At 31.9% G+C, this 24284-nt stretch overlaps 1 protein-coding gene across 1 annotated transcript in view; it reads right to left on the reverse strand.

Annotated features, from left to right (window-relative positions):
* The window catches only part of LOC128994463 (neurocalcin homolog), a 176082-nt gene that overhangs the window by 117592 nt on the left and 34206 nt on the right, over positions 1-24284 (reverse strand). The gene's annotated exons all lie outside the window — the stretch shown is intronic.

A 24284-nucleotide genomic window follows, 5' to 3' on the forward strand; every position in this document is an offset into this window, starting at 1 on the left:
CTACCACTGGACCATATTATGCCAAAGACATTGTGAAATAAAACTTTATATAGTGTACTATTATACCTCAGGAATCTTTATCCGTTTTCAAAATTAATAAACGGCGTACTGACCTTTTTCCAAACATGCCGCTACCCCAAGTCGGATTCTTTGACTTAACAATACAAAAGAGGCTCTGACATTTACTAACAAAGAAATCCCTCGCGCATCTTCGTTTTGGTATTTCATTATTTCGAACCCTTTCCACAGGTATTAAATTGGATGAAAGTTAAGTTAAACACGGTAGGCCTAGCTAAAAAGCTAAATAGATCAAATTGGTAACCTTCGATACGTTAAAGACTGTTTTTACTGTTGTTAAACATTAGTTAACTGCAGCATAGCATGTTTTGTTGTGTACACTTGAAGTATTATTTGTAAGCTTTATCATAATCACGAGATGAAAAAAATTAACTAATTCCTTAACGACTTTTCTAGAGTTTTATTTTACCACCATTATATTGGCAAGAGCAACCAAAGCGTGGTACAGAGCAAAAATGTTGCAGTAAATTTGTAATGGACAAATAAAAGGTGATAACAACATTGCACGATAGCAAACTGATGCATTGGTAGTGCAATAGTGATGCGATGGTAAGTGTAATGCTAAACTATGTGATGAGAAGTTATAGTTATGTAAAAGTGAGTCAATTATTGCTGTTTTAATGCTACTGCTTCACACAAGGAAGACGTAATGATGTTGGGAGTGTAAACAAACTTGCACCGAAGATGTTTTGAGTGTATCATACTGACCGTCTGATGTTAAGCCAGGAGTTAAATCAACGTTAATTTGCTGCAATGCTTAAATGTTCAGGCCAGGTTGATATTTTAATTCAAATATATTTCGAATCTAATTAACAAGTGGATTTAAATTATAACTAGTTCCGCTCAATAGTGCAAGCAGACAACTACATTGCACTCCTAGTCTTATTTACATTTCATACAAGTAACATTACAATATTTCACTTGAATTTAAAAAAAACATCACCAGCTGTAAGATAACCCCATTTTTCGTATGGATGTAAACAAAATTGTTTCATGGCCATCTATTTCGATGTAAACAAAATGTAAACTTGAAAAAGTTCAGATGATTAACAACTTCAGCACAAACTCTGAAATTTTAAAAACCTATAGGAGGAAGGGCTTTCACGGGAACCAAACCAAACCAAACCAAGCCAAACCAGCAAAAGGCACATCTAGAGGATAAGAGCAAATTGATACCCAATATGCCTATAAAAATTAATATTTAGGGGTCGATTAGCTGCACACAAAAATCCAACAAATTATAAGGCAATTGTTTAGAAAAGAGTTTTTTACGTCAAAACAATAAATTGAAACGTTCCTGTCGGAAAGGACTGAAATTGGCAATCGGCCCAGTATACGTTTTTAGATTGACAAGACTGTTCATTCTGGTTTATTACAAAATAGGTTATGAACTTGAAGTTTCCGTCAATACAGCATGTAAGTCAATATAACTAGTTTCAATAACACTAATGTTAATTTAACACTTAGCAAGACATAGTCGAAATTGTCATTAACACATTTCGTCAGGAGATATATTAACACAATATTGAAACACTCGTAATATTTCGTGTACTCGGTTAGATATCTGCATCTATTAGTTTTTTTCTTGGCCACGCGATGGCGTTCTAATGTTTTCTCAAATAATGTATATCAATGTGTTAAGTTGTTTCTCATTACAATAAGCGTTTTTGACCATTTTCTCGGACTTCTGGGGTTCAAAAACTGCTACAATTCTCAAAAATCATCGATCGAAAGTGCTTTCACGAAGATAAAAGACAAACTTAAAGTCATTGTAGCAGACCTAGGAGCAAACATTAATAAATCTATTTAATTTATACAATAAGGGATTTCTCTGTAACAAAACTTTTTCAGCCGTACGTAAAACCATTGCAAACCTTACGATCTAGCGACGAATGGTAAGGTCATGTATTTTAGGGCTTTGCCCCCCCCCCCTGACGTTTGTTGTATTTATAGAGTCTATTGTATAAGATACAGTTATGCAGACCAACTTTGTTATTATTTACCGTTATTATTTATCGTAGACTATACAGATATTATTGTTAGTCTCATTCGTACGGATCCTATTGCACAAATTGCGCTCAGGTCTCCTCGGAGCACCGGTACAGTTTACCAGGTACAGGTAGAGGATACATGGGCGCTGTCTACTAGGTCAGGGTCCGAACAAGGTGACCCGGCATACGAGGCTGAGTCTATCAATATATAAAATATCACTACCAACATGACAACTTTCAATCATCACAGACGCGTTAACATGGAGCTCACAATAACTCTTATAAAATAACTCATGTCTAACTCGACTGCTACGCATTGTTGTCGTTCAATTTCCAAAATCAAATTATATGATACAACATTCGTGATGTTCAAACAAAATAAGATGAGACCTATAAAGTTGCGGTCACCTTCTTCGCCTAGGTACATAGTGAAGAAGGTGTTTTCGTCAAAATTTTCGAGTTTGAGTTTTAAGTAGATGTATCCGTGTTGGGTCCCCCTGAACCCAAAAAAGTGGTTTTCGAAGTGATATCTGTGTGTGTATGTAGATGTGTACAGAGCTTCAGACCACACCTGTGGCCCGATTTTGATGAAATTTTGTATGTAGGTACTAACTCATAGTATCTCAAGGAGTTTTTTTATTTTTTCAAAATTTTGATTTTAAATGGCAATTTTCCCATAAAACCCCATAAAAAGCTGAAAATCGGATTTTCTCGAAAATGGCTCGAACAATTCTGATAAAAGTTTAGTATGTTATAGACCTTTAAATTCTGAACAAAATGGTACAAATCCAATTTCCGTAAAAATTACGGTTCCAAAGTTATTGTAACTCAAGTTATTTTCCCATAAAACCCCATAAAATAATGAATAATCGGATTTTAGAAAAAAAAACTGGGTTTGACATTTACTTCCTGTTATCATAGGTTCTTTAAATTAATAAAAACTCAAGGATAAAATATAACAAAAATATTACAACAAGTATATTTTATATCACAAACTTATCCGCAGATAAGCCACGTCAATTTTCATTGCAAACTAGTATGAATAAGTGTTACTATTGTTGTTTAAGTGTTAGCTAAAAACAATACAAAGCCGGGAATTACACTGTGAAATCAATATCTGACCGAATTGTAATCAATGGTAATGTAATTCTGCCTAATCATCTGAAAGGTAAATGAATTATGTTTAGACCATTAATCCCAAATAGGATCCACCAATTACGTATATTTCAATTGAAAATCATTAAACCCGAATGGGATCCACCAAATTAGTATTTTTCAATTGAAAATCATCTATATAACATTACATTCCCATTGTAAAACCTCATATCAGGAAACCCATGCTTACTCGGTCGTTTGTTATAGTATTTAATTTTGTAATTGTAATTAATTTCATATCATAAAAATCTGATTCACTACAAGAGATAATTAATTGATCCCTTTTGTTATGGCTGAACTGTTTTGAATTTAGGCAGATAGAGAGAGTTTGATCTATATCCAAAATTTAGTTATAATTAGTCAATACAACTTAATCAGATTTATTTGCCTTAAGAAATATTGTTAAATAAAGCTATATATTTTGTAAGCGAATCACTAAAATTCAAACAAATTATGATTGTTGGACCATTCAATACATAGGCTATATTGTCATGAAAAGTTTTCAACAAAAAACAAAAAGTAACTAGCAACTGCTTTGTTTGGTTTCTAAAAGTTTTTTAAGAATAAACCAGTGAACGCTAGTATAGTGATTAGAGGGCTTCTGTTCTTGGAGATCCGGGTTCGAATCTTTCAAATCACCAATAGATTCCAATGCGGGGGTATTATAATACATTTAAGCAGTATCGGCATTCTGACACACTTTTTCTCCCATTATTGAGGGCTAGTCAAGAACCCTTATCGTGGATACGCGATGGTAGCAACTATGATAGAAAAACGCAAAAGTTGCAATAACTTCTAAATTGTATGTTTTACAGCAAAGGGGCTGTACAGTTGTTTTTTAGATTAAAATTTTCTTTATTTTATGGGGTTTTATGGGAAAAACACCTATAAAATAAAAATGACTAAAATACGGATAAAACGCATGGAGAATCCAAGAATAAAATGGTACATCTCGAAGCAAAAACTTGTAGCTTTAAATGACCTATAACGACAAAAAGGAAATAATACATAAGGTAAAAGGGTAAACTATCATTTTATTATCTTTGGTTAAGCTCAATAAAATAGAAAATTATTACTTGTGAGAGGTTGTAAGCATGCATTGCAATTTGACCGTATGAATTTCAGTCTAGACAGTTTTCCAAAATTAAGAATGTTCTTTCGGCCAAGATCTATTTCTTTAGACAGATTGAGCTATAAATAGATTTAATTGAAAATCAATTCCGACAAATGGAAATTCGCTTAGTCAGCAGGTTTGCTGCGGCGGGGGTATTTTTATTCTGGACCAACTGCTGTCCAATACCAATAAAAATTTATGATGAAACTGGAAATTTGTTCGGTCTGCGTCAGTTAATTTCAGTGTTAAATGTTTTCCCTGGATCGAACGCCTACAAGCAACAGTAGTTATCGTTGTACGGCCGGAGCGTTATTGAATATCCTCCACATTTCCCGTCTCAAATTGAGGCGCAGTCGTTTAAAGTTCAGATTTTCAATAAATGGTTCCAGTGTTTCATGGACATGTTGTCACGCTTTTAGGAATGAATAAATGAAAATACCCTATTTGTTAATTGAGGCCAATTTAGAATTACATGGCCCTTTCTTACAATTAACCCAATTAAGAAACAATTATTAACCTTAGGACTATGGGTATAAAATATTTATTTAAAATATCGCTTGTGGAAATATAAAATATAAAGTGGTTCTCGCCTAACATACGTTATGGATAAGTAGGATTAAGACAAGCTTCGAACTGTTTGTATACAAGTGTTAGTTGAATAAAAATGAAGAAAAACTTTTAAATCTAAGTAAAAAATTAGAGAAACGCTAGTGACAGAAGGGGAAAGGAATAATAGTCATAAAAAAAACTGGTACACATTTTAGAAGCACGTGTACGTAGGGAAAATTGGAAAAAGTTGGGTCACATAATCATAGGTCTTTTTTAAGTTTTATTGATCGTTTAGCAGATTTAGCTCGATTATTTCAAATTATGTAAATGACACTATAATTCCACAAACTAGGGACACGAATCGTCGACCTTTTTTTTGTCTTAAAATACGCAACGATCATTTACACAATTTAGCCTGTATCTGATTTATGAATATCTCCATGACCTTTAATAACACCCTGAGTGGTACAATGGTGTTCATCATTTATGAACATACGCAATCTTGTAAAATAGGTGTAATGAGAACAAGTACGTTGAACAGGAATAAAGAAAAATCAATTATCAAATGAACATAGTAAATACCTAAATATACTTTCACGCATCATTTCCGTTCAGTTTAAGTAGCTCGATTAAATAACAAACAGATAGACCTTTTCAGTAGTATTTATTATAACAATCGCAGCAAGCAATGGAACCCTCTAAGCGTTAACAATCAACAAGTAGTAAAAGTTTTAAATAGCGGACGTACTTTAGCATCACGCGAAACACCTTGATATTTGCTTACGGATATAAATGGATAATCACAGACTCGTTGATTAATTTGCATAAAGTCTTAATATTCTGTGATTTATCTAAATTATTTAAAACAACAAAATGTAAACCACGATTCTCTGATGGAAGCAGCAGTATAGATAACGACCACGCTAATAAAACAAATTTTTAAAAATGTTTAATTTTTTGTTCTATTCATCTACAGATTAAAATGTTGCTTATGGATTAGTAAACCATATGGATATCCTTAAAACAGTTATTAGATATTATATTCACATCCACTGATGCTTCAGTTGTTGGTTATTTCCCCTTTAGAGATTACTTTAATAACAAAAAAATGTATTTAGACTGAATGGTCTTCGCAAATGTTAGGAAACTACTCAGATTATCTAAGTATCAGCCAATCGTTATAACGTTCTCTCGTGATATAAGTGTAGGGTTTTGCCTATATATTTATCGCTTATAAATCTGTTGTTAACCCGTTTAACCCTAAGCTGTCTTCCCTTGCACACTGCATATCATACTCAATTGTGTTACCAACTAGTTAATTTTCTTAAAAATTTTAACTATTCTTGTTTTTGATCTTGTTATTTTATCTTGTCATGTCTACCTAGTTTTTTACTGTTATATTGTTCATCTAATCATTGCATCTTTAGCCAAAAGCCTGTAAACAATGTATATATTATTGTAATTAGAGCTATCCGTTGTAAATATAATTAAAAAAAACATGATAGATCAAACAATATAGGTAATGGTAGAGAAATCCCCCGCTTAACAATATGAGTATTTTGTGTTCGTCAAATACTTATTCAGAAACACAGCCCAAACCGACTACAAACATATCACCAACTTCAGCAATGCTTCAATTATTTATATTCATAATAAATACAAATAAATTTGGTACACATAAAAAGGTTTTATTTTGTGCGAAAAGGAATGGCGTTGTTGTATTTGATATTTTAGAGCTTTGAAACGTGTGCTAGAAATATTTTGCTATATGAAAACATTCAATACAGTATTATTTTATCAAAAGTATGCTAGGCTGAACTGAGACTACAATCAGAAGGGAATTTCAGACAATGTTTTGATTTAGTTGCTATACTTTACACAATAAGCTGTTTTAATCTAGTACAACACCATAGAGTATTCTCTGGGCTTGAGAGGTGGTTCCATATTGTTTCTGTTGCAGTTGAACTAATATAAACTCCACGACTATATTGGCTACGACGATTATTTTTTGGGTTGTGTCCAATAAAGGTGTTGAATAAATATATTTCAATTGTTTATAAATTTGCAAGGATTTATTATTAAGGATTAAATTCATAGGCATAGCGTATTCAAAAATATTTTACCAGCCTATATCACTACTTATTAATACAGAGGTGCAAATTGGTGATTTTAACTTATATAAAGAAGGATGAGGGTAGAATATAGTGAAATGCCTTGTGTGGTTTAATTACTGACTAAGAAGCTGTTTCTTCAGCCAGAATCATAAAAAATCCAAAGGTCGAGCAGAATTATGTCCCGTTCTTTAACATTAACACTACTGATTTTTCACAGGATTTTCTAAAAGATTGTAACAAAAGAGAAGAGGTTCTCCCACAGTTATATGCATGTATTTCCCAAACAACCCCTATAACAAAGTATTTGTTCTAAGGAGGTTTTCAAAAACAGTTAAAATAAATTTTTATAGTAGGAAATTACATTATCTGTTACTAAACTAAAACGCCAGTTTTACAAAGATTTTCATTACAAATCATAAATTTGGCAAGATTAACCACTAACTCGGTTCAATACTGGGTTTCTCGTAGAAACCAAATCATTGTCTTTGTTTCAGTAACCGCTAATCCTTGTAGTTAATTTGTCTTTTTAATAACTATAGGGAGGTGATTCTTATATACCAGTAACACAATAGCGACTATAAGTGGGTTTGAAGGAATATATATAGATACTCATAGTATCATAATTTAACTAAATCTATTGAATTTCAGAAAGTCATTTTTCGAGATAATTTAGTTACAAAAAAGATTGACAGAAATCGAATTTCTAAGTTTTAATAATTAAATTATCATGAAAGTTCTTTGTCCGCCATTTCAAAATACATAAAACGTTTAAAAAATCGTGTTTTTTTTTTACTTTTTAAATTTATTATTTTAAAAGATCATTATTTAAATGCTCGAGAATTGCTAAATCATTTAAAAAACATGATTTTACCGTGAAAACCTCTTTTCCACCGAACTGTCCATTTTAATCCAAACGTTGACAGCTTGAACGTCAATGAACAATTGAACTGTTCTATAAAGTGAATTCTACATTTACTATAACAAACTGTCAAATAAAATATTTGTCAGTAAAAGATTAACACCTTGTAATCATAATGTTTTCCTCGTGGATTCGTTGTTAGTTTTACTACAATCAATGAATACACAAACTATAGTTTGTGTATTCATTGCTAGAATACAATCTTTTTTTAATTTTACTATCTTCTATAACTCGTTCATGTTATTTCAATATAGGCCTACATGTTAATCCAATACTGGTTTAAGTAATTTAACAATGCATACTAATCTAATCGTTTATGTAAATTTATGCCTATGTAAATCTGTACTAGTTAGTGTAATGTGATGTAATTCGACACAATTCTAATCCGGTAGTAGGTTATATAATGACAAAAATATACTAATCTATATGTAATCATCGTTTATATATTTTATTCCGCTAATTTTATACTTATTTGAGTAATTATTTTATTTACGTAACTTAAAAAATTACCTAGCTATGTATATAACTAATGTAATTGTGATATTATACTCCGTAATACAATTTAACACACTATTTGTGTACAATTTTACCAATGTTATAGTACAAGTATAATATACGATTTGATTAATTGTATAATGCATTGCTGTGGTATAATCATTGTGGTAAATTACAGCAAGTCTCCTTATTTATTATGGTAAACAAAACTGCACTACAGAAAACAAAGTAGACGGCTTTACAGCTACAATTCTTTAACAAAATTATCGACGAACCCACTATAAAGAGACCCCGCTCATTGTGGAAAGGTTGCCCCAATCGCAAAGTTTTGACGAGTTGGGGGATTTTCACAACTATTTCACAGCTCATTTGGTCTGCAGCCCTCCAAGTTGGGTCTTTGTTCATAATCGATTCATTCCCTCGCCGAGATATTCTCCCTCATTGGGGATTTTCAGCTTATCTTTGTCTCACTTCTGCCTGAACAAGCGATATAATACTTAACTTTGAGAAGCAGAAGATTGGCAAACCGTTAGAACAGTTACCCAAATTAAATAATGCAGTTTTAGGAAAGATTTTAAAAAAGGAAAACAAATTAATCCAGACCGATAGGGATCTAAGTCGTCCAGATTAGTGAAACTCAGGATTAAAGCATATAAATTTAATATGTCGAATATCTAAAGAATTCCAGTCGTTTAGAAATTCCTTGTGTAAAATAATACTAACCCTTACACTCACATAAAAATGCAGTGTATTCTTAATACAAAACTCTGTCAAATATCAGAAGCATTGTAAACAGAGACTCATTCTTAAATAATCAGAATGACGTTTATTCAAAGCTGCCAAATGGTTGTCTGGAAACAAATTCTGTATTTACAGTATCCGTATCAATAAGGGTTTACTGTTTGCAAAAACAACAGCACTCTAAAATCCTACGAAACCTTTTATATGACTTCTTAAAACATCTAGCATACGTGACGATCATCGATACGGAATTTCTATAGAATAATTTGCATTTATATTTGAATAATACTGGGTTTCTCGCAGACACCAAATCATTGTCTTTTGTTTCAGTAACCGCTAATCCTTGTAGCCAATTTGTCTTTGTAACTGAAGGGGAAAAAATCTCTCTTAAGATTGATTCTGGATCCAGATGCAATGTGCCAATCAAATTATGGGCTATCAATAAATGGTCAAATTTATCAGAAGGTCCAATTAAACCATGGTGTCGACCATTTCCTCATATGGAAGTCAACTTAACAAGTTTCAAAGGGGTAAAAAACTAACATCATGATAGCTTGTCTTTGATTACTCTATGGTTATTTAATTGATCAGCTGACTGGTTTAATATAACAAACGTTGTATTTTGTTAAATTTCAGAAGAAAAAAACTTATTTTAACAGCTGATTAATTAAATAACAATAGTAAAACATTACAATAGCCACTCAGAAACAAGCGTTAACCGTGAAATAACAGCTAAGATCTAAAATGAACTGTTTCCTCGTCCACTTAGCCTTCTACAATTTACAAAGATAATATTAATCATAGCTGATTAAAGGTAACTTTATGATTTGAAGTCCCCCTATTTAAAAGTCCGCAGTCGTAGGCCAGTTATCAGCAAGACACTATCTTGGGGAAATAAATCTTGCCTCTAATGGTACAACGGGAATCAAACGTCCGAGAAATAACCGAGCATCCTCGTTTACTTCAACTACTTTACAAGAGGGATTTTTTTCAACCAAACAGTTTCTGTACATTACAACCTATGCACAATTTACATTTCGGATTAAAGAATTTAATATTTTTTGTGCATGCTTTTCGAACCTGCTCTTACTGAATTTGCACAGGAAATTTACATTAAGTAAGTATCAGCCAATCGTTATAACGTTCTCTCGTGATATAAGTGTAGGGTTTTGCCTATATATTTATCGCTTATAAATCTGTTGTTAACCCGTTTAACCCTAAGCTGTCTTCCCTTGCACACTGCATATCATACTCAATTGTGTTACCAACTAGTTAATTTTCTTAAAAATTTTAACTATTCTTGTTTTTGATCTTGTTATTTTATCTTGTCATGTCTACCTAGTTTTTTACTGTTATATTGTTCATCTAATCATTGCATCTTTAGCCAAAAGCCTGTCAACAATGTATATATTATTGTAATTAGAGCTATCCGTTGTAAATATAATTAAAAAAAACATGATAGATCAAACAATATAGGTAATGGTAGAGAAATCCCCCGCTTAACAATATGAGTATTTTGTGTTCGTCAAATACTTATTCAGAAACACAGCCCAAACCGACTACAAACATATCACCAACTTCAGCAATGCTTCAATTATTTATATTCATAATAAATACAAATAAATTTGGTACACATAAAAAGGTTTTATTTTGTGCGAAAAGGAATGGCGTTGTTGTATTTGATATTTTAGAGCTTTGAAACGTGTGCTAGAAATATTTTGCTATATGAAAACATTCAATACAGTATTATTTTATCAAAAGTATGCTAGGCTGAACTGAGACTACAATCAGAAGGGAATTTCAGACAATGTTTTGATTTAGTTGCTATACTTTACACAATAAGCTGTTTTAATCTAGTACAACACCATAGAGTATTCTCTGGGCTTGAGAGGTGGTTCCATATTGTTTCTGTTGCAGTTGAACTAATATAAACTCCACGACTATATTGGCTACGACGATTATTTTTTGGGTTGTGTCCAATAAAGGTGTTGAATAAATATATTTCAATTGTTTATAAATTTGCAAGGATTTATTATTAAGGATTAAATTCATAGGCATAGCGTATTCAAAAATATTTTACCAGCCTATATCACTACTTATTAATACAGAGGTGCAAATTGGTGATTTTAACTTATATAAAGAAGGATGAGGGTAGAATATAGTGAAATGCCTTGTGTGGTTTAATTACTGACTAAGAAGCTGTTTCTTCAGCCAGAATCATAAAAAATCCAAAGGTCGAGCAGAATTATGTCCCGTTCTTTAACATTAACACTACTGATTTTTCACAGGATTTTCTAAAAGATTGTAACAAAAGAGAATAGGTTCTCCCACAGTTATATGCATGTATTTCCCAAACAACCCCTATAACAAAGTATTTGTTCTAAGGAGGTTTTCAAAAACAGTTAAAATAAATTTTTATAGTAGGAAATTACATTATCTGTTACTAAACTAAAACGCCAGTTTTACAAAGATTTTCATTACAAATCATAAATTTGGCAAGATTAACCACTAACTCGGTTCAATACTGGGTTTCTCGTAGAAACCAAATCATTGTCTTTGTTTCAGTAACCGCTAATCCTTGTAGTTAATTTGTCTTTTTAATAACTATAGGGAGGTGATTCTTATATACCAGTAACACAATAGCGACTATAAGTGGGTTTGTAGGAATATATATAGATACTCATAGTATCATAATTTAACTAAATCTATTGAATTTCAGAAAGTCATTTTTCGAGATAATTTAGTTACAAAAAAGATTGACAGAAATCGAATTTCTAAGTTTTAATAATTAAATTATCATGAAAGTTCTTTGTCCGCCATTTCAAAATACATAAAACGTTTAAAAAATCGTGTTTTTTTTTACTTTTTAAATTTATTATTTTAAAAGATCATTATTTAAATGCTCGAGAATTGCTAAATCATTTAAAAAACATGATTTTACCGTGAAAACCTCTTTTCCACCGAACTGTCCATTTTAATCCAAACGTTGACAGCTTGAACGTCAATGAACAATTGAACTGTTCTATAAAGTGAATTCTACATTTACTATAACAAACTGTCAAATAAAATATTTGTCAGTAAAAGATTAACACCTTGTAATCATAATGTTTTCCTCGTGGATTCGTTGTTAGTTTTACTACAATCAATGAATACACAAACTATAGTTTGTGTATTCATTGCTAGAATACAATCTTTTTTTAATTTTACTATCTTCTATAACTCGTTCATGTTATTTCAATATAGGCCTACATGTTAATCCAATACTGGTTTAAGTAATTTAACAATGCATACTAATCTAATCGTTTATGTAAATTTATGCCTATGTAAATCTGTACTAGTTAGTGTAATGTGATGTAATTCGACACAATTCTAATCCGGTAGTAGGTTATATAATGACAAAAATATACTAATCTATATGTAATCATCGTTTATATATTTTATTCCGCTAATTTTATACTTATTTGAGTAATTATTTTATTTACGTAACTTAAAAAATTACCTAGCTATGTATATAACTAATGTAATTGTGATATTATACTCCGTAATACAATTTAACACACTATTTGTGTACAATTTTACCAATGTTATAGTACAAGTATAATATACGATTTGATTAATTGTATAATGCATTGCTGTGGTATAATCATTGTGGTAAATTACAGCAAGTCTCCTTATTTATTATGGTAAACAAAACTGCACTACAGAAAACAAAGTAGACGGCTTTACAGCTACAATTCTTTAACAAAATTATCGACGAACCCACTATAAAGAGACCCCGCTCATTGTGGAAAGGTTGCCCCAATCGCAAAGTTTTGACGAGTTGGGGGATTTTCACAACTATTTCACAGCTCATTTGGTCTGCAGCCCTCCAAGTTGGGTCTTTGTTCATAATCGATTCATTCCCTCGCCGAGATATTCTCCCTCATTGGGGATTTTCAGCTTATCTTTGTCTCACTTCTGCCTGAACAAGCGATATAATACTTAACTTTGAGAAGCAGAAGATTGGCAAACCGTTAGAACAGTTACCCAAATTAAATAATGCAGTTTTAGGAAAGATTTTAAAAAAGGAAAACAAATTAATCCAGACCGATAGGGATCTAAGTCGTCCAGATTAGTGAAACTCAGGATTAAAGCATATAAATTTAATATGTCGAATATCTAAAGAATTCCAGTCGTTTAGAAATTCCTTGTGTAAAATAATACTAACCCTTACACTCACATAAAAATGCAGTGTATTCTTAATACAAAACTCTGTCAAATATCAGAAGCATTGTAAACAGAGACTCATTCTTAAATAATCAGAATGACGTTTATTCAAAGCTGCCAAATGGTTGTCTGGAAACAAATTCTGTATTTACAGTATCCGTATCAATAAGGGTTTACTGTTTGCAAAAACAACAGCACTCTAAAATCCTACGAAACCTTTTATATGACTTCTTAAAACATCTAGCATACGTGACGATCATCGATACGGAATTTCTATAGAATAATTTGCATTTATATTTGAATAATACTGGGTTTCTCGCAGACACCAAATCATTGTCTTTTGTTTCAGTAACCGCTAATCCTTGTAGCCAATTTGTCTTTGTAACTGAAGGGGAAAAAATCTCTCTTAAGATTGATTCTGGATCCAGATGCAATGTGCCAATCAAATTATGGGCTATCAATAAATGGTCAAATTTATCAGAAGGTCCAATTAAACCATGGTGTCGACCATTTCCTCATATGGAAGTCAACTTAACAAGTTTCAAAGGGGTAAAAAACTAACATCATGATAGCTTGTCTTTGATTACTCTATGGTTATTTAATTGATCAGCTGACTGGTTTAATATAACAAACGTTGTATTTTGTTAAATTTCAGAAGAAAAAAACTTATTTTAACAGCTGATTAATTAAATAACAATAGTAAAACATTACAATAGCCACTCAGAAACAAGCGTTAACCGTGAAATAACAGCTAAGATCTAAAATGAACTGTTTCCTCGTCCACTTAGCCTTCTACAATTTACAAAGATAATATTAATCATAGCTGATTAAAGGTAACTTTATGATTTGAAGTCCCCCTATTTAAAAGTCCGCAGTCGTAGGCCAGTTATCAGCAAGACACTATCTTGGGGAAATAAATCTTGCCTCTAATGGTACAACGGGAATCAAACGTCCGAGAAATAACCGAGCATCCTCGTTTACTTCAACTACTTTACAAGAGGGATTTTTTTCAACCAAACAGTTTCTGTACATTACAACCTATGCACAATTTACATTTCGGATTAAAGAATTTAATATTTTTTGTGCATGCTTTTCGAACCTGCTCTTACTGAATTTGCACAGGAAATTTACATTGAAGTAAATTTCCATTATTATTCTGGACCCCATTTATTCGAACCTTTCTTAATTTTTACAACTATTTGAGAGGAGTTTGTTAACATTTCATACAAAGTTAGGGATGCGCAAATGAAAACATCGTAATTTTTGCAGGAATGACAGGTTTTATTAGTTTACTGTGTCATTTTCTTCATTAAAATCACACTATTCAAATGTAATCTGTAATATGTGCGTAAACGAGATAATTAATCACCTTTTACAAAAACCAACCGCCAAAACGGACCAGGAATCTATTTATTTATAGCCTATACATACAGATTGTTTGAGTAACAATGACCTTAATGTCTGCTCTTTATTCTCTGGTTAAACCCGGACAACTTGGATCCACAATTAGTCCGTATTAATGAGGGTTTGTTGTGCTTTGAAAATACTCTAATTTCCTCGACATGTTATTTCGGATTCAATAAAATCCCAACATTCTTTTGTGTTCCACCTGTTTCTAGATATGACCAAATTTCCTAGTATGTTGTATTTCAAATTGTATTATCAGCCAAAGTGCCAGCCAGAGACAATGAACAAATTCCTGTTAGTTACTTTCAGTTTTAAGGCAATCCATACGCAAATGAAACTAAGAAGGTTTATATTCTAAAATCCATACACTTTGGCAGTTCAGTTTAGGGGTTTAATAGCGATCACTGTATTAACTAAAGCAATGGGTTCGTTAAACTTTTACAAATTTATTACTTTTTTTACTGTAGGGCGAAGTTAGTAAGAGTGATTTAAAAAGAACTTGATATAAAATCACAATCATTCACAAAACGTTATTCCAACAACAAAATAAAATAGTTAAAGCCGACAAAAGCCAAAACGTAAAACTGAATAATGAAACTGGCAACAACGCCATGAGCTAATTACTCGTTAATGTTCATTAATTGGGTTATTAATGAGGATAATAATGAGTTGATTTTAATTAAATTGTGACAAAGCGGCAAACTTGATCAAGACAATTAGCTCTCTAATTTTCCCATACATTATCTTGCGTCGAACGGTTTTTTTTAAATAAATTTCCGTTAAAACTGTTCTAAGTGATTCTAGAGATAACCTGAGGTACGTCGGAACAATTTTGAGAAAAGTAGCCTTTTGGTGTAGCTTTTTGACGTTTCAAAACTAGTCCAAGCTATATTTGGTCTTCGCTTTTGGTAAATAGTCCTGGATATAGCAGCTTAATCAATAAAAAAGCTTATCAATGAATCCAACTCACTTGTAGATCTCAATCTGTCGTTCATTTTTAGTTTCTAATTTTGTGTGTCATGCTCCGACACCTATAGGCTACAAATTTGTCACTTTTTTGCAAAGGAACCGAAGTCTTGTGCTACCAAACGTCAATATTTCCTTAGATAGCTTCGTTAAATGATAACAGGTCCAGATTTCGCTTTGACATGAACCAGCAACTTATTTATAACTCCTTAATACTTAATAGCATAAAAGTGGATACAATAGTTACTAAAGTGTATATCTATGCGAAATTGCATACAAAACCATCAAAAAAGATTTCTGCCCGGTGGATAACGATTATAAAAATTACATCTCTACATTTAACATCTAATTGATAAACCATGTTATTGCCATCAGCTGCTTTGCTCCACAACAATTCCAGCGCTGTGTAGTTAATACAGTTGGAGCTGGGAATAACACTTCAAAACTGTTCTACCAATTAAATCGTTGTGGTTGAATAGAGAAAAACTGAAGTATCTGGACCATATCGTAAATAAGTATTATACATGGTGTCCCACGAGAGGTGTATCAAATTGATTACAAAAAAGCTATACCTACAAGGATTAAATAAAATTATTTTCCACTAAATCGACCCCAAAGAATAACTTAAAATATCTTTAACTTTTTTCCGATATAGGGTGTGTCAAAAACTGAGGGTCACTAGTTTGAATCTCAGAATTTTCAAATGTAAACATATGTTATGTTATACGCCATTTTAAAGGTATTTAATAGAAAAACATTTTCGCGAAAACATAAATTAATTATCTTTTTCCGTTTCAAAACGGCGGCAGTTTTTTTATCCATATTTTTTAATACCCTGTGTTTTCTATTAATTTTTATGTTCATTGTTATGTTTGGTTTATGTTTATGTTTATTTATTATATTTATGTTCGTGTCGTAAAGTGACTACTATTATTTGTTATGACTACAATCCATGTAATTAACGGTTAAACTTTTAAGAAGGCAAATAAGTCACGTTAATACAATGTGTATCATATTCCATACATTGTACATCATTTCCATGGTTTGCCTACACAGTGTATACGATAAGAACAACAAAAGGTTTCCCCAACAACGATTAATTAGTTTGCGTATAATACAAACAAGAGATTTATACGCAGAGTATAGCCAGAATATTACTGAACCTTACTGAGACTGGTGTTTGTCTATCCTAAATTAAACTTTACAATCATTGACTTTGGATACCGCTGTCTTCTCATCCTGCAAAATGTGAACTGTTTTTACCCATACAATAGTGCGAGATATTACTTAACCTTGCTTAGTAATAATATATAAATTAATTACGTGTATAATTTATTTATTTATTTATTTATTTATTATACGTGGTTAAGTACGTTACGTTTGCGTGTTTAATTAATTCGTGTAAATTTATTATATATAAATTAATTTATAAAATTAGGAGTTTTTTATTATATTGCTGGTCTATTTAAAGAAATTAAACTATACAATTATTGACTTGGGATTATATGTAGGTGGTCCTACTAGTGGTCTTCTCGTCCTGTTGCAACATTTAAAGAATTTGACAAATTGTTTCAAGTTTAATCACATGCATGGTAACCGGAAGGATTTCCACTTATTTTAGAGGGTAAATAAAAAATGTTACATCAGAAGGGGATAAACAATGGCTCATAAATATATCATACTATTTAGTTAAAGTGTTGAAGTTGGCAAAATAACAAGAAAATATATACCGGAATACTGGTTTATTCAACAATTGAGTCATAATGAACCAGACATCTGAGAGTATGTCAAAATATAACATAATACACAAAATACGCTTAAATATGCTTTTTTACTATAAGCTCTCTTAACTCTTATAAGTTTTTGAAAATACTTTGTTATTTAAATCGTGTGTCGCTTGAAACATAGTTAGTAGTAAAGCCAAAGGGGATTTTTTTCTATTTTCAGTTTCGCTGATTCATTCTGTAACTGTTTTATCACACTTTCTGAAATTTAAAATAACTAACAAATTAATTCACAATTGTTGAGAAGAGTGTGATTAATTGTATGTTAAATTTTGTATTCCGTATATCAACCGAGTTATGAAGATTTGAAGTGACTAAATCCTACTAGAATACATTCTTTGACCATTGATACATTATTTTTTTTACGATTTAAGCTCTTTATCCAATGTCTACTTAAACGTATCCATCCCCTAGTACAAAATACCACAATAATCACTACAGTAAATCACGATTGAGCGACCTACAGGCGTTTGTGACGAAAGATCTCTTATAAGTAATTTGACCTAACCAGCACTGCTCCCTATTAAACGAGTAATAAAAATATAATGCCCAGTTCGCATGACGACAAGCGTTATAGCCAGGTCGATGGGACGTCCAATCCGACGTCGCCATGTTAACACAGCTCTACCCACACGAGAAATTTTTTCTCATAATTTTTTTGTCCCCACGAGTACGTAGGTAAATCAATACCTACTAAAGATTTCCTGCGGCTTAGGGAGGTATTCTAATTGTTAAAATAACACAACTAAATGTTCCAATCCAATTTTGAAGCCGAAGCCAGTTTTACAAGTGATAAAAATGGAGGTGCAAAAAGGATTATAGAATAACTAAAAGATTTAGTGTTAGAACATAAGAGCGAAGCAAAGTGAAAAATTGACCCAACAAGCAATAAAAACATTGTAGCCAGACGAGAAATTCAAATGAAAAAATCATTAGAGTTTGCAGTAAATGGGAAATTTCTACTTGCAGTATCGAATTTCAAGAGTATATATATTATGGTTTAATTATTTCACATACAAAAACACTAGTCTAAAATATTCTGGCAGTGTTCTATGCTAATAAATCACTTTTTTGCATTACACGCAACCTTATTAATCGTTGTCGGGAAACCTTTTGTTGTCCTTATCGCATAAACTGTTGTGACAAACCATAGAAATCATGCCGAGTCTCGTATGAATAAATACACATTGATTTAGCAAAATTTCTCCTTCAAAACCTAACACCCTCCAAAACTCCAAAAACTTAAATTTAACCACCAGAGTATTGAAGTTAAAAACATTTATACAATTACAAATGTAATAGGCTAATTAGCCAACTTTTCTCTGCAACAATAAGTCATCCATGTGATATTTAAACATTGAAAAGTCAATATATCGATGTTTAAGCATATCCTTTTTAACTAAACTCTCTTATAATATGCATTAAAATATGAAGAGTTTTACCCAAACATTCTGAACCAACCTCATCACAGATTTTCAAGGCTCTTCTAAAAGAAATATTTTGAAGGAAAGGGAATAGTGAAGTCATAGATTTAATGTTGAATTTCAGTTTTATAGAAATGGATTTTTTTAAGTTCAAACGACGCAAACATTTCTAATTTCAGGCCAGGTGTTTTCACCAAAAAGCTGCAAAACTCGTCAAAATTATGACACGATTCAGCATTGGGATAACGCTGGCATATATCTTATAAATTAAAACACTTTTGGTAAACTTATGAATCGCACGCGGGTTGACTAAGAGAAAGGTAATCGGTCTTATGTGCAGGTTTTATATGTATTTTGAGAATATTAATGTTAGTTGGGTCAAAAATGGAAATTAAACTTTTCTTACGGATATATTAATAGACAAGCATGTTTATCGAAAACCTTTTTTGTCAGCTCCAGTGCATCGCAGGGCATCTATGCATATTGTTAGAAATCTATTTTCCTGTAGATGTGCATAATCCCTTTATAAAGTAAAATAGGCTAAAAAAATAAGCACAAACATTAATTTAAAATTTAAAATTATTAACATGGGCCTTATGGGTTGCCATATTGGTGACGAAATAGCAACAAAATATAAACAGAAAATCAAAACAGATGGAATAAATTCCAATGAAATGTTTTATTTACAGCGTGGGGTGAAAGTAAAGAAGTTTGTACAATATATACTTTTAGTCGAGTTTTCGACCACGGGGCGAGGTCTAGTATAGCCTAGATATAACCTAATTTATGTCTTGCCTTGCCATTCGTAACACTAATTAACAAACAAAACTTCATGCACGCTGTTCGCTGTTACATTACTGTTAGACATTTTCTCCACAGAAAACAAAACAGAATAAATCGAGACAAGAAAATATATGTAACAAAGTGCAAATGAAACTGAGTATCGAATGTTTAAGAATGCGTTTCAGGGGACAATATAAACGGTACGACGATGGTGTAGCGCGATCAAGGAGGCCATTCAACGCTAACGGAACGCCTTCAACGACAGAACGCATTGAGCAGTACAGCGCTGCGACAGTTGGATACAACCGTTATCTCAGGCGTTACCAACCAGTATTGCGACATGTAATAGTGATCTTTACATTGTTTCTTGAGTCAGAAGCGACAAATAATTTACTTATACCCCCACCGTAGCAAACCTACACACTCAGCGAATTTCTATTTACCTGATTGGATTTTCAATTAAATCTATTTCGATAACAATAGGTTTAACAAGTACCTAGGTAAGCTGCTACAGGGAGGGTAATAAAGCGTGTGTTTTAGACAAATATTAATAGCTTAGTATGAAATAAATTAATTTGCCAAGTTTGATAAAAATATATCCGTAAACAAGAAAACTACAACGGTAAACTTATTATCCATAAGAATAACATAAGAATTTTTATTTGTTTTTTTAATAGTCTCTGTAGCCAATAACTGTACAAAAACAGTTCAATATACTAAATTATTTGTTTTTTATGGTCTTAAAAATTGTCAAATGAGAAATTAGGAAATTTTATGTTTTAAGGGTCAAATTGAGAAACCCCATATTTTCCAATAAAACCCAGTTCCCATGAAAATTAACATTTCAATTAATGCTTCACAATACTAGTTATAGAAATCAAAGTTAAAATTTTGTTTATAAGCGCATAACATACCAAACGTACAGTAGACCTACTATTATAAATTAATCGTGTCACAATTTAAGTTTTGATTGAGGTTGTCTTTGGGTTCTAAGGGGGGGTCCATAAAGGTTACTGCATTTGAATAAAAAAATATCAACGTTAATATGGTACAAGAACTATAAAAAAACAGTTTTTTTTTAAATATTTTTTACGTCAAAAAGGTACAAGTATTACAAAATATCGCACTTTTAAATCGAGAATTAAACTAAATTAGAGTTGGTTAGCCTAACAGTTTCTATAGACATTTTTAACTCATTACATAAAATGAATAGAACTTCCTTCTCAGTTGGATGTTGAACCATAGATTAACGGAATAGACAAGATATATATGTCGTTTTAGGTAAATATACGTTATAGTTCAACCATAGAGTAAAGGAGTAATGTCTACTACTTTGATCTATGGTTAAACCCAGCTTGTGTAACCATTTGTTCGAAAATAAATCTTTTGTTTATAATAAAGACCAGACATAAATATACTAATGCAGTAGAACAATAACTTGTACCTTGGAGGTGTTCTTTAAGCGTGCTTTGCCAAGTATTGGTTTGGAAATATGTTTTGAAGGATAAAGATGCCAAGTTTATGTCATCTTATCCTTGAGCAACAGTATTGATATTATCGAACATTGCTTAAGAACACCAAAAATAACACCCATCTATGTATACTTATATGTTTAACTTAAACCAAAAACTTCAAACTGATAACAACTAAAAAGTCGTTTGATACCAAAACTAGGGTAAAATGCATTTGGAGTAAAGATAAATATTTTAAACATTTGCTTACCTTATTTTCCAGTGTCATATTCAAACACCTGCAATCAGAAGAATTTGAGAGATTTTTTAAAAATAATTTATTCCCCTTTATACAAATACTAATGAAGAAAACTATAAAAACAATGTATAGCAAGCAAAGTACATACGTCTACTTGAATCTAACTAGTTACATTACCAAGTAATTGTTTATAAAAGAAAATAAATAAATACTCATTTATAATTTTAAAATAGACCTACTCTAAAGGAGTTATTACGCTAAATAATTAATTTTGAAAGATTACCACGAAGAAACCGCTTCTAAGATAAATTGGCATTAATGTTGCAGAAAATATTTCACTAAAGTTGGCGCAGTAAATCTTACCCTAAGTTGTTTGTTTGCCTCTTGCCGGAGCAAAGTAAGACAGTTGGAAAATAGGATTGATCTGTTAGTTTCGCGCAAACTACCTGGATGCCCAACATTTGGACCTACAAATACTAATTCTAGCAAACCTACAGATTTCACATTTCCAGGTTATTCTATTGAAATAAAATAAAATGAATTAAATTAAAATCCTTTATTCCAACGGTCAAAGTTAAGGCCACATGGCCCTTTCTTAAACTTATGCTGTTTATTTAATGTATAATGTATAAATTTAACATTATAATAGAAAACATTATTCACACAAAATGTATTGAATGGCAATAAGAATATCCTTGGAGAAATAATTTATTGATTCACCTAATTTTTAGACCTTAAATTTTAAGAGCTGAATTAGTTTTGTCAATTACAAAAAATTTAGGGTAGTTATCCAAAGTAAAGTCCTTTCTGATAGATCTGTTTCTGTACATAATATAGATTGGTGACCCTACTGCCAATCTATGTGGGATATTATAGTTTAAATCTCAATTCATCAAACGTATTGTAAATCAGTAGTTCTAATCACCTAATAACTGTTCTAAACAAATATATTCTTCAAAACGGGTACAGCAATTTTGGTCACTAATGATATCAAAACGAAATAGTAAAGTGGTCCCGGGTCTAGGTCTTACAATTAAAGCTACGGTAAAAGTTTATTCCATATATAAGTAATCCAATTGAACTAAGTTAAATAAAAGTAATCAAAAACACAAGAGGTAAAATCAAATTTAGTAAACTTTAGAAATATATCTTAATAAATTGCCTATCAGAACAAGAATAGAATTAAAAAGATTTTATATCGTTTGAGATAAAGATAAAGCAATGATACATATCACATAGGGTTTCTTCGAGCTAGAGGTTTCTAATCTGGGAATACTCATATCCTTTGTGTATGTATCTCTACATCAAAATGGAGACATTTGATTTGAACCTCTTTTGATTAAACATACTAAAATTGCTTACGGTTTAACAGTAAAAAACTCTACAATGTAAAAATTCGCAATATTTTATCTACCCAGTAAATTGCAGCTGAAAATATGGGTGGTGTTATTGAGGTTCCATTGTATATGTGTTTTTGCCTTGAAATAATTTTTTGCAATTAAATAAAATGTCTAGGCCCTATTATGCTAAATCTTTTTTCGTGATGTCGATATTTAATCAAGCTAAAATATATTTGATGAAGTGTATTGCAATCTTGTGGATGTTTAAACGCTGAATAACTCACTATAGAAACATTTTCCCAGCAATGTGATATTTGTTACATCAAAGTTAGAGAGATAAGTCTGGCCAAAGAGGCGACTGCCAGCAAAAGCGGATCTGCAATTTGTCTCACTTTTGCTAATGACTTTGATTTTCCAAGCGCACTGATCACTCTGGCAATTGTTATTTCTTCTTCTCGATCGCAGAAATTACAATTGACACTTACAACACAGTCGGAACTATCAATGGTTTATTTGTACTAATAAAAGGTGATTGATTTTTGAGGATTTTTCTCTTTAACTCCATCGTTATACCTATGCTCAGCAATAGTAAGGGGATTTTTAATTTACCGTGTTAAATGTTACACACCCACCATTGATTTACGGACAAAATTAAACTGTACCGAATAATTGGATGAAATTCTCTTTCTTTTGAAACAGGTAAGTGGTCAGAGGCTAGGATAAACTTTTGAATTATAGACCTTGCCAAATATACGCTATTTTAAATGGGCATACTGTAGTAGAATCTTAATAGTTCGTAAGTGGAGGGTCAAGCAAATCAGTTTGAATTATCAAAAGGTCCAATTTATTTGAGGATAAACCATTCGAATTACGGTTCATTTTTAAAATAGTCGCTCATTGAACTAATCAGTTGTCATACAAGCATTTATATTGTTACTGATAAGTAAGGCCAGGCGCACACAGGCGATTTTGAGTTGCGCAACAGTTGCCCGACTAATCGGGGGACTGTTGCGCAACTCTCTCGGAGACTCTGAAGTCTAGCGACAGTTGAGCTGGAGTGCGCACACAGGCAACTTTTTAGTCGCGGATCTAGTCTTGAGACGTGTTGGAAATACATTCGTAACAGCGTTCCGAATGGATTTCAATGATACAGCCGTAGCATGTGCTTTGTTGCTGAAGTTTCGCGCGCGAAAGAAAAAGAGAAGATACTGGGTTCATCCCATATATATAGTGAGCGACTTGTGAAAGGACAGTTTCAATGACTTTAAATATAGTCGGCCTCTTCTCAACTTCATCAATTAATTGTAAGACATCCTCATCACGCACACTCATACTTGTAATTTTCTAAAATCTTCACACAACAAGAGAGCAAACACTAGTGGCAGTGTTGAGTGTTGGCCACGAGTAGTTGAACTCCTGGGGTGAGACTGAGCGACACAGCGACTATTTAGTTGCATGTGTGCGCATCTTAACAGGGAATGACTGGATACCTTCAAAACACCTAGGAT

The sequence above is a fragment of the Macrosteles quadrilineatus genome, unplaced genomic scaffold (assembly GCF_028750875.1).
Source record: "Macrosteles quadrilineatus isolate MER2022 unplaced genomic scaffold, UCM_ALF_1.0 Scaffold_5__1_contigs__length_97177068, whole genome shotgun sequence".
Classification (NCBI taxonomy): Eukaryota; Metazoa; Arthropoda; class Insecta; order Hemiptera; family Cicadellidae; genus Macrosteles; species Macrosteles quadrilineatus.